Source organism: Castor canadensis, chromosome 12, assembly GCF_047511655.1.
Source record: "Castor canadensis chromosome 12, mCasCan1.hap1v2, whole genome shotgun sequence".
NCBI lineage: Eukaryota > Metazoa > Chordata > Mammalia > Rodentia > Castoridae > Castor > Castor canadensis.
In genome coordinates, this window is record NC_133397.1 from 28360112 (window position 1) to 28372366 (window position 12255).

Sequence of the window (12255 nt, forward strand, 5' to 3'; positions counted from 1 at the left end):
AAAAAAAAAAGTAGCCAGTCAGGTGCCAGTGGCTCACACCTGTAATCCTAGCTATGTAGGCAGAGATCAGGAGGATTGCAGTTCAAAGCCAGCCAAGGCAAACAGTTTCCTAAGACCCTATCTGGAAAAAATCCAATACAAAACAGGGTGGTGGAGGGGCTCAAGTGTAGAGTGCTTGCCTAGCAAGCATGAGGCCCTGAGTTCAAACCCTAGTACCACCAAAACAAACAAGCAAACAATCAGCCAACAGCAAAAAATAAAAGAAAGGAGGTAAGAAAGAAAGAAAAATAGCTGGAGTCCTCCTATTGCCCATCCCCCAACAATTTCCCCCCTCCCCCCGGAATTCATTTCATATGGCACTTGTATGGGAAATTAAATGTAGGTTTTGTTCATAGTATTTTATAGAGAAAACCATACATCTCCAAACCCAAGCTTTGCTTATAAAGAAGTGACAACTTGCAATCAAAGAGACTAAAGGAAATCAAAGAAAATGTAAACTATGGTGCACAGACCAAAGCTGAATTGTTTGAGGCCAAATTTTCTTCAGCTTGTTTACTGGTATTCACTTAAAAGGAACACACACATACACCCCCCTCCACACACACACACACACACACACACACACACAGACCTTAGGCTGCCTTTTCAAATCAAATACATTTCCTGCCTCTTCTTTCCTCAGTTCTCTTACGACCAGCTTATTTATAGCCCAGGAAAGGAAAATACTCCAGTGGAAGCAGGAAAACTAAGTTGGGAAAGAATAGGAGGAAGCGCGCCTGCCATTTCGCCAAACAACCTTTAATTCATTGAGCTCAAAGCTTAGCAGCTTAACTGAGGTTAGGCGTAAACAGCTGGCTAATTTCATTTTCCCCCCCTCTTCACTTTTGAGCCAGATTTGGAAAATGGGGGTGATGACAGTATTTTAGAAAAAAGTGCGGGAATCTCTAGGTGTTTAAATACCTTGAAGAAAAACTTGCAAGAAGTTAATGAGGTGGAAAGAGAAAGGTGGCTCAATGGTGGCATGAATTTGAAATGACTGAATGTCTACAGATTAAGGTAAGTGTCACTTTTAAGCTTATCTGCTCTATTGGTGTGTCTTTATGCACTTCCTGAGCTATGGACATTAGCCACAAACAGCATTTATCAATGAGAGGCTGATCCTCATGGAACTTTTTAGTGAACTTCCTTTTATCTCTGAAGAAATGTGGAAATCAGCTTCCCTTATGACATCTTCAGTTTCTAAGAGTAGTTAAATACTTTTAAATATTTTAAAAAATTTGTTTCCTTAAGATGACAATCTCCACTAACCTTCCTCAATTTCAATATCAGAGGACTAGATAGTACAATTTTGTTGATAATCATTTTTGAAAAAACATTTTCTTAGTATCAGTCCTTTCTAAAGAGCTGATCAGTAAATCCATTTGCTATTTCTTTGATCGATACTGATTTAAAATACATTGAATAAACAGGTCTTCAAGCAAAATCAAACAATTATAGAAAAGTTATATTAACTAATATTTGAATTTTGTGTAAAATGACACAAAGATCAAGTTTTTGTTTGTTTTATTTTCTGGCAGTGCAGGGGTTTGAACTCAGGTCATCGTGCTTGCTACTTGACACTCCACCACTTGAGCCACTTGGCCAGCCCGATCAAGTTTTTTAATGTAAAAAGTTTTTCACTCAGCCACTCATTTTCAGACAAAGGAGAACCTCGCAGAAGCACATACACACACAAAAAAAGCCAAAACTCAAAAAAAACCTGCCCTGAACAGTTTCCAGTGACAGAAACTGTCCATAATAATTGTTTACATTTAACTTACTATTTCAAAACATACCTTCAGCATATATTTTCCGAGTGCCTTGGAAAATGTCACTGGGTTTGGAAGTGGAAATTTCTACAGGAAATTGATTAAATTCAAGAACAGTTGAGGGTGCCCATGAAAAGTTGGAAAGCTTGTAGGGGCATTCCAAATGTTTCATTTTTTAACATTGCTTGTCATTAAACGAGCATATTCATCTAAATGATGCATCGTATTTGCACCCTCTGTGGATAACGTCCACATTTTGTTATGGCCTAACATGATGAATGTCACAATGGCTAACAAAGGGACAGGGATCCAGTGGCTTACTGAAAAGGAAATGTACTGCTGGTTTTTGGTTTATCCTAATTTGAAATTGGTGAGTTTAGAATCTGAAGCAAGAAGATAGCACAGCTGGAAAACAGGGAAGCTAAGCCAGCCAGAGTAGTGTAGGCCAGAACTTGGTTCAGGGGCAATGTGGGTCTCATTGACTATTTTCTTTCTCAGTTGAATTTAAGTATTATTTTTTTCTGATCAGAAATTTATAATTGGGGGTGGAGGAGAGGCAGATGGACAAACAATGTATACACATGTGAGTAAACGTAAAAATGATAAAATAAAAATAAATAAATAAGTGCTCATCTATAGGTTTTTTAAATGATCACCTTAAAAAAAAAGAAATTTATAATTCATTCCATGGAAATTTTAGGTGGGTATAATATTTTTGAATAGACCGAGCATAATTCCTTAGTTGCACTGAACTTGTTTCTTACAACTTAGAGGAAAACAAAATTAATCAAGATAAATACAATAGATATGAAAAACAAATGAAGTACTCTTAGCACTTAAATATTCCAGACACTGCAGTGCTTTGACATCAGTTCTGAATCTATTTTATTCCTAACAGAGTGAAACCTAAGGTAACAATTAATTGTTGTTCCACCTGACTCTGGTGACAGAGCTGCTGCACACTGTGATCCTGATTTCTGCTTACATTGAACTCATAGTATTGAACTTTTGCATTTAACACATTCATATGTTTACCTTATGAGAATTAAAATGTTTTAATGTTACTTAAAGTTTAAGCAATAGCTAAAATCATGAGTCACAGATTTTACTGGAAGAAAAATCTTTTACTATTCAGGTGTAAAATCATCTTGTTGGTCATTAGTTTCTGGACACATTTAGATACTTACAAATGTATTCATAAAATTACAATTATTTCAAATACAACTCTTGGGAATGGCTCAATAGTTTCACAGGTTACCTGAGATATTTTTAGGCTCCTGAGAGTACTTTATGTTAGTTAGCTAATTTTGAAAGATATTTGCTAGTTCTTTTTAGTTTATTAATTAAGTAGAAGTGTATTGTCTCATCTCCAGTATAACTTGTAGAACAACTGTGTGTTTAGAGTTTACATAGTATAGCAACTCTAGCCCTCACATCTAAATGTTAGGGAAATCAGGTTACTGAAGAGATCACAAGAAACAGCAGAAATTCATATGCTACCAAATATAATTTGCAATGTAAGGGATGTGTAGAAGAGGGTGCTCAAGCCAGGAAGCCAGACCCATCTACCATCTGGCCTAATGTTAGGCGGGGGGCTGGGGGGGAGAGGGGTGGGGGGGGTGGTTCATGTTGAGTTGTGTGTTTCTCTGAGCACCCTAAATGCCAAGTGAATGCTCTCAGGAGAGTCCATTCTCCTCCCTGTGCCTCCTCTCAAACAAGCAGCACTTTATCTCCAAAGTACACCTACTTTGCCACAATCTTGATAAACTCAACATTAAACTGGAGAAAGGGAATTATATAGGACAGAAAGTGTCCTACATATAGAACGAAATTAATGATACAGGTCATGAGTACCAGATAAGGAGGACCTGAGTAATGTAGCTGCATGGAGGTAGAAAGTTGAGCTGGGCCTTGAACAGCAGATCTGATAGATAGAGAGAGAGGCAAGATCAGCCAAGATAAAGACAGAGCTGTGAGCATAGTCAGACACAGGAATGCATGTGGTGTGCCCAAGGAAGGGGGTCACCTGATGAAACAAAGGTGCCCAATGGAATGTGAATTTTAGATAAAAAATTAGCATAAGTGTTTCTTATTGAATGGGTATGTATGAGACCTATTGCTTGGGCATAGTTATAAAAATATTATTTGTTGTTTATCTGAAATCTACATTTAACTACTATTTCCTAAATCTGCCAACCCTACCAGAAAACTGAGTCAACAAACTTGACAAGAGCAGAAGAATAAGTACATGCAGCAAATAAGAAATGTCTGGAGAAGGTTAGGATCAGACAGTGGTGGGACTGTAATACCAGACTCAGAAGTTTAGTACTGTATAATTTAAAGGTGCCTTGGATCACTGAGAGGTTTTGAAAAAGAAAAATGACACAAATAAGATTTGAGACTGGACTTGCAGCAGTTAAGAGAGCAGGTCACTGAGACCTGGGTTTTTATGAAAATAGAGAGGAATTCACACATTAGGGAACAAAGTAACCTGCTTGGAAAACTAGCCAGGTAAGGCTGTAGGAGGAGAAGACAAGTTAAAGAGGGCAGTGTGTTTTATGGTCCCTTCAAAGCAACAGCCAATCAGAGAGAAGGGCAGGTGAGAGAGTTAGTGAGGGAGATGAGGATTTTGGCCACAGACATATGAGCTGTGAGGTGACGATGGAATCATCAGTTAGAAATACTTAACTAATAGCTGTAGATGGGAAAGTAGCTCAGGAGGGAGCAAGGACTGGAAATAAGATCAGCTAACCTTTATTGAGCTCTTAATATGCTTTAAGGCTTTCCTCTCCATTATAGTATTTAATGCTCACAGACACCTATGGAAAGTTTCCATCACCAGACACGTTTTTTTTTTTCCTTTTGGCAGTACCAGGGTTTGAACTCAGACCCTCACACTTGCTAGGAAGGTGCTCTAACACTTCAGCCACTCTTCCAGTCTTGGCAAACTTGATCCTTCTGATCTCTGCCCTGCCAGTCAGCCACATTTGATCATTTGATAGGTGATAAAACCTAAGTTCAGAAAGTGTAAGCAGCACTCCATGATTCCTGACCATAGAGCTAAGGAAGAGACAGGTGAAAGTGGAAGCTGGGTGTGTATGAAGCCAATCCATGCTCTTGATCACTCCCACAGAGAATAGTCTCTATCTTGCTCTGGATGCACTGTCTTCATCCTCAGAAATCTATGGGCACCAACTGTTCATGCTATAACCCATTGTTTAACTAGATTCTTGGTCTTTTATTGCTCCTATCTTTGGTGGCCCTCTTAGAATTCTGCATCTTTTGGTTAATCTCTTTGAGGAAATGGAAATAGTTTATACACAGAGATTTTTATAAATTTTCTCTCCTCACTGCCTCATTTTCCATTTTTCCTTGGTTATCTGCTGAAATAAAGATTATACTGAACAAAGGAGACCAAGAGTGTACATCTCCTCTTCCTGTCCCTGACTGCCCTCTAGTGGCAGCATAAGCTAATGGTGTTCAGCTCCGGCAGCACAGCCATGCACTGTGAACAAGCTCCTTAAGAATTTGACCAAAGTTCACAAAATGACTGTAGAGTCAGCTGTTGCTCTCAGTGGCTTGGAGGTTACAAGCGCCAGGAGATTCTGGAAAAAGACTTCATGAAATTGCATGCACCCTTGCAGCTGGCTGACCTGAAAAGGCATTTTGAACAGACCAGTTTTAGACTTACCTCAAACTTTCTAATATTAACACTATTTCACTTGTATACCCTTTTAAAAGGGCATATTGGGAGCTGGCAAAGTGGTTCAGGTGGTAAGAGCACCTGCCTAGCAAGTAAGAAACCCTGAGCTCAAATCCTAGTGCTGCCAAAAAAATTTTAAAAAGAAACAAAACAAAAAAGCATGTATGCTGGGCTAGAAGCTCAGTGGTAGAGCACTTACCTAGCACGAGCAAAGGTTTGGGTTTCATCCCCAGCACTGCCAAAATAAATAATAATAAATAAAATAGAAGCATGTATATTGTTTAGTTGTTAAACTCTTAATGCATGCACATGACCCTTTATTGTTAAGATAATTTCTTAGACCTTTAATTCTATGTATTTACTTCAAAATTCACAATGTATTTTTAAGTGAAAAGTGTCTCTCTTAGGAATATATCCTAAGGGAAAAAATCATAGATTCAAACCAAAATGTATGTAAAAGAATCTTTATTTGTAACAGATATATTTTATAATTAACTTGAATATACAAAAATAAGGAAACTGTTAAATAATATTCCATAACATGGACTTTTATGCAGCTGTTATTTACAGGACAATATCTAAGGGAGGCCAGGTGTAGTGGTACATGCTATAAAAGCAGCACTTGGGAGGCTGAGGCAGGAAGATTACAAGTTTGAGGCCAGTCTAGTGAGATCTTATCTCAGAAAGAAAGAAAAAAGAAAGAAAGAAAGAAAGAAAAATTTAATAGTATTAAAAGCATTCATAGGGTGAGGGGGGTAAAGGAGAATGGTGAGGGGATGAATTCATGCACAATATATTTGATACATTGTCAAATATGAGAACTTTTATAAATGGCACAATGTATTCCCACCCAGCACAACAATAAAAAATAAAGTGTTTATAGTTAACGTTAAGTGAAAAAAAGAAAGCTGCAAAATTATCTCCATGGTGTTACCCCATTTGCTTAAAAAATATACATCTATATGGATATGTGAAAAAGAGTTAAACACGCATCTACCAAAGCATTAGCTATAGAAATTCCTACTCAGTGGGATGATGGCAACTTTTATTTTCTGCTCTGTCTCCAGGATAAACGTGCTCACTTATAATCAGGAATAAAAACCAGTGTGTTTAAAAAGTGGAGAGCTGAGTGTCTGCTTTGATTTCTTGCTGTCATGGCTGACAACATGTTGTGTTAATTCAGCGCCATTTGGGGGCCCCTTGACCAGTAAAGAGCAATATCCTGTTTGTGACAGCATAATTTATGATAATGGAAAAGGTTCTGATGCACTGGCCTGGTCTATGACTTCACTGCATTCATTGGCCACAGGAAACAAAGACACACACACTTTTTTCTTCGTAATTGTTTTTGTAATAATTGACAATGGAAGGAAATGAATGGCAGGACACAATTACAGGCAGACGAGATGGTCAGCAAATCTGACAGGGAAACGCAGCGGGGCAGCTCTCAGCTTTATTCGTGCATTGCATTCAGAGCCTTACAAAGATATTTTTGTTTGGTTCTCAATCTCCTCCTGAAATCACTATTGTTTTTGCCAGCAGTTACACAATTCTTTACTGGCAGTAGTGACCCCCAATATGTTTTTAATTCAGTAATCCGGTAATCCCACATCAGGAATTTGGTGCTGAATTTTTTAATATTTATTACTATTCGGGATCCAAGTGAACCTCTCCCTGTGCACATATGACCAGCAATATCACTGGGACTCTCCTGCTCACCCTCACTGCCTGCTGCCAGACAGTGAATCTTAAAGGTTTTACTTTTCATGAAACTTCAAACAATTTTTAGCAACAGTGGACAGCAGAAAAAAGAACAAAAACGTTTGAATTTATGTTTCTATATCCAGTTTCCATGTTATGCATTGATAACTTTTAAGACAAAATGCAAGGAATACATTACCAACTAGGAAAGAGTTGAGTAAGACAGGCGTGGTACGGAAATGCCATTCATCTCTCCCCTACCTTGTGTCCAGAGTTGTCTTGTTGGGTCCTATTACAATTTTGTGAGTGGGGGAGTTGAGCATGCATGGCTTCTGATAACCGTTTCTCTAAGTCATATTTGCTTCTGATTGACCTGGTTTGCAGTAAAATTCGGTAGCAACACTGATTTCTAGTCTTAAACACTACTTACTGGTCATGGTATTTTTTGTGGAGGCCCTTACACCAGTCCCCTCCAATAGAAATCTCAAGTGAGCCACAAATGTGAGTGCAGTGGTTCATTTTACCTTGTGCAGTGCCCATATTTTAAAAAATGAAAAGAAACAGGTAACATGAATTTTAATAATGGTTTTTTAACTGCATAGCCTAGAGCATTATAAAATTAAAAAAAATCAATATAAAATTATTAATGAGAGAATATAATTAATTAATATTCTCTTTTGTCTACCAAGTCTTTGAAACCCAGTGTGTATTTTATTTAATTAATTAATTTATTTTGGTGGTATTACAGTTGAGTCATGCCCCCAATCACCCCAGCCCTTTTTGCATAAGTTATTTTTCTAATTGGGTCACAGGTCACAGCCTGGGCCGGCCTGTCCTGTGATCCTTCTATCTACGCTTCCCATGTATCTGGGGTGACAGTGTGTATCACCGTACCTAGTTTATTGGCTGAAATGAAATCTTGCTAACTTTTTGCCTGGGCTGACCTTGAACTGCAATCCTCTTGATCTCCACCTCCATAGTAACTGGAATTACAATTGCAAGCCATAGTGACCAGCCTCCAGTGTGTAGCTTATGCTAATTACACAATTTAGTTCAGATTAACCTCATTTCAAGTGCTCAGTGGTTTTGGGTGCCTGGTGACTTGTGCACATCTAAACAGAATAGCTGTGACGCTGCCACAGTCACATATGGAACATTTGAAAATGGGGCTGTAAGGTAGAGTTATCTGTTCAGGATTCATAGTCTTTGTCATTCTGACACATGAGCTCGCAATTTTTACAGATATCAAACTGAATGGCTGAAAAGCAAGCAAAATTTTGACAGTTTTATTTAACAATCCAATTGCTCATTTAGGTCAGATAACTATGAACTCCTCAACTGAAAATAAAGTAAGAAGAGTCACAAACAATTCCCAGATTTTGAACTCCAGATTTTATGTGTATAAGAAACTTTATTTGGCTAGGTGCTGGTGGCTCACACCTATAATCGTAGTTACTTTGGAGGCTGAGATCAGGAGGATTTTGTTTTGACTTCAGCCTGGGCAAATAGGTCGAGTGTCTCCATCTCCAAAACAACCAGAGTAAAAGGGGCTGAGGTGCGGCTCAAACAATAGAGCACCTGCTTTGCAAGTAGGAAGCTCTGAGTTCAAACCCCAGTTCCACCAAATACATACATACATACATAAATTAAGTTGTTTTAAAAAAAAAGAAATTTCATTTTATGATCATGGTATTTCCAAGTATATTTATGCATAATAATAGATTCTGTTACTCAATCTAAAACTAATTTTTAGAAAGCATTACAGATATTGTGTTCTTTATACTGAATAAAATTTAGTGCACAAAAAGCATCCTTAGCGATTCACACACACACACGGGCACATTTCTAACATTGTGATCATTTGCTGATGGCCTTTCTACATTTTGCATTGTTTTATTTGAAGGGTAGGAAGCATGCATCAATAATCTTGTGTAACTACTATGCCCTGGGGACTCTCATGCCAGTCAGCTGGGGTGATAAAGATAGCTCTGTGTGCTAAATACAGAGACACAAAAATAGAACTGGTGGAAGTGGAGAAAACCAGGAGACCCTGGGTTCTTAGGGCGCTGCCAATGGCAGAGACCTGGAAATCCAGCCCTATGAGTTGGAATCAACAGGAGCAGTAGTCTTTTGGGTTCATTTCTTATGCCAGGAGGGTTTGATTATGAAGCTAGATTTAAAGCAGTCAGAAAAAGTCTAAATTCAAAATAAAAGTTAAAGACATTTAAAATACAAATAATGACCATTCATTGCATGATTTACCAATTGGTAGTGGTCCAAAAGCTTGAATATCTTCTTGGCCCTCTGAATTCACTTTCCATTCTCCCCACAGATACAAAGCTATAAATAGTGATTGTGTGTGCACACCTAAAATGCTATATGTCTACAATGAAATTATTACAATGCATTTATAATGTATTAAATTCATGCCTAGTAAGTTAGTTGGCATGTATTATGAATACATAATATTGTATTATTACAATGCATTGTAGATGAAATGTAATTGTATATTGTTTCTATATTAATACAATATGCCATCCATTAATAATATGTTATAGTTACATTGAGCAATACATTAATAACACACTAATAAATGAAACAAAAGAGGAAGATGCTGTATCAACACTCAATCACCTTGCTTCCACAAACACTAGCAGAGAATCTGGGAAGTTCCAGGATTCTCTGTACTAAGTTTTCGGACAAGTCTGAGATAAATCATGGTGGTTTTGTCTGTTCATGTCAGTAGGAAAGCAAGTTCACCAAAGAAGAATGAGGAAATAGATGGAATTCTTTCATAAGAAAGTCACTTATCTAAGTGACTCTTAAGGGGAGAAGGCTGTTTTAGACTTTCAGGTCTAATTTTACTTCCAAACTTGGATCTTGCCTTTTCTTTAAGGAAACCACTTTAGCACTGACATACTTAGGATATTTTTGATTTCTAAGCAGAGCAAGATTTTCTTGAAGTAACAATTATTGGCTCAGAGGTAGAAGAGCATGAGTGAAGGTTAGCATTGAACACACAGGCACATAGGAAAGAGAATTGTGCAAAATTGCTCAGGTCTCCCAGGGGCAGGATGGGGAAGACCAGGGGCCTGGGCTCTGGGAAATGATTTTCCACAGCTGGGGGTGTGGGTTGGGGGGGAAGGTGTGTGTAACTGGTCTTGAGTGTGGGATGTGCTTTCCAAGTTAGAGTAACATGAGCTGCTGGAACTTGAAGATACTGCCATCGTTTTTTCCTAACCGCTGCTAAATGAGGAGGGGGTGACAAAGTCAGACATTAACTGACCTTCAGTCAAGGTCAAGAACCCTGGGTTCAGTGATGCCAGGGTTGTTTCATAAAACAGCAAGACCCACAAGTCAGTAAATTGGGTATGTAGCCTCAGGAACAGAAGTCCAAGCCAGGGGAACAATTAACACCTCCCTATAATTTCTTCTGCTGGGAACTAGGGCTACACAGAGGTGTCCTGAATCCTGGAATGTGTATGTCTCTGTTTTCTAGCTGAAGCTATCCTCCTCCCCGCTCCTGAGCAGTTAACTTGTACTTCTTCTCCCTTGCTTTATTTTTCTTTTTTGTGGGGAATAGGGGGCATTTTCTTTAAAACATCCACGTTTCCTTGTTGCCATGAAAACTCCCACCCGACCTACTCCAATCTGCTGCCTTCTGTCTTCTACTTACCCATTTAAAGCTCCGATTTTCCTGCTGGAATCCCCAGTGTTCACTCTGTCACATGCCACCTTGTTTTTCCCTGTCTGTGCAATGACATGTCCATAAACCCCCAAAAGGACAGTGTTCAGAGAGCTTCTGGAGAGCTGAACACGTAGTCTCCAGAGGTGGCATGAATGCTCTGCGCCCCTCCCCCTGTACCTTTCCCTATGCATCTCCTCATTTATGTCCTTTGTAAGATGGTAAACATGCTTCTAAGACAAAGGATCCTATCCTTTTCCCGCACCCACTCTGCAGGTGTGGGTCCCCGGGAAGACCACATAACCCTCGGTCTCCTCAATGGTGACCTTCACCTCCCACTAACCAGGCTGCTCACTCTTCCTGTTGGATGTGTCTCATGTCTCTTCCTATCACTTCTGCTTCCACTCTTGCTCCTTCTCACTCACTCGTGGACTCTCCCAGGAGTCCCGCACTTGGTTTCCTTCCCGCAGGGACTCCCCTTTTCACACATTCAGCTTTCTTCATTCTGAGGAAGAATCTTTCTGGGAAGGGTTGCAAACTGCCTGGACAGCAAGGACAAGAAGTCAAGTTGCAAGGACACATACAGTCAAAGTGGTTTTCTTGGTTAGAAGAGAAGGTGCATCTCATGGAGGTGCAGAGATGAAGTGGGACAAGGAGAAGGCTCCCTCCAAAAGCCTGAGGCTATGCTGGAACCTCATATCTGCTCGACCTCCCTCCTCCTCTCCTTTCTTCCTTTTGCGCTCTCTCTCTCTCACCCTCTCTCTCTCCCTGTTTACCGTGTCATCATGCACAAAGAGTATAGGAGTTGGAGTAACCCTTGTAGAAATGAATAAATCTCTTCTCTCAATTTCAAAGTCTCTCAAAAGCAAATCTGGGAGCTGGTGGAGTGGCTCAAGTGGTAGAGCACTGCCTAGCAAGCACAAGACCCTGAGTTCAAGCCCCAGTGCCACAAAAAAGCAAACAAACAAAAGCCTGCCTTGGATGTGAACTTCTTGCCCAGTCATTTAAGCCTGCGGGATAACTGCCATTCCTGATGATGGACAAGATTTAGCAAAGACAGGACTAAGTTGCAACCTTGAAGACTGCCCATTTCACTTACCCTCGGGTCATTTTCACCTTCCTCTTAGGTCTTAATCAACTTATCTCCTAATTTGGGATTTAGGTAGGCATTTAAACTCAACCAGGTGCTGTCTAGGTACAATCTGAAATCCTAAACTGTCTTAATTATTTTCACCTCTCCTAGAGTACATGACATAAAGAATTATACATAGCAACTTCCTAATCTTATGTTTGGCAAATGAATGAATAAAAGTTTTAAGAAGGTACCCAGGGTTTCCAATCACATATACGTTCATATG

General features: G+C 39.2%; 1 protein-coding gene across 2 annotated transcripts in view; it reads left to right on the forward strand.

The window, feature by feature from the left end:
* The first annotated feature begins 739 nt into the window (after positions 1–739).
* Rasgrp3 (RAS guanyl releasing protein 3) overlaps positions 740–12255 on the forward strand; it is a 109171-nt gene continuing 97655 nt past the window's right edge. For both annotated transcript variants that reach the window (XM_074049490.1, XM_074049495.1), the window contains exon 1: positions 740–1056. The gene's annotated coding sequence lies outside the window, so the exon portion shown is untranslated. The remainder of the gene's footprint in view (positions 1057–12255) is intronic.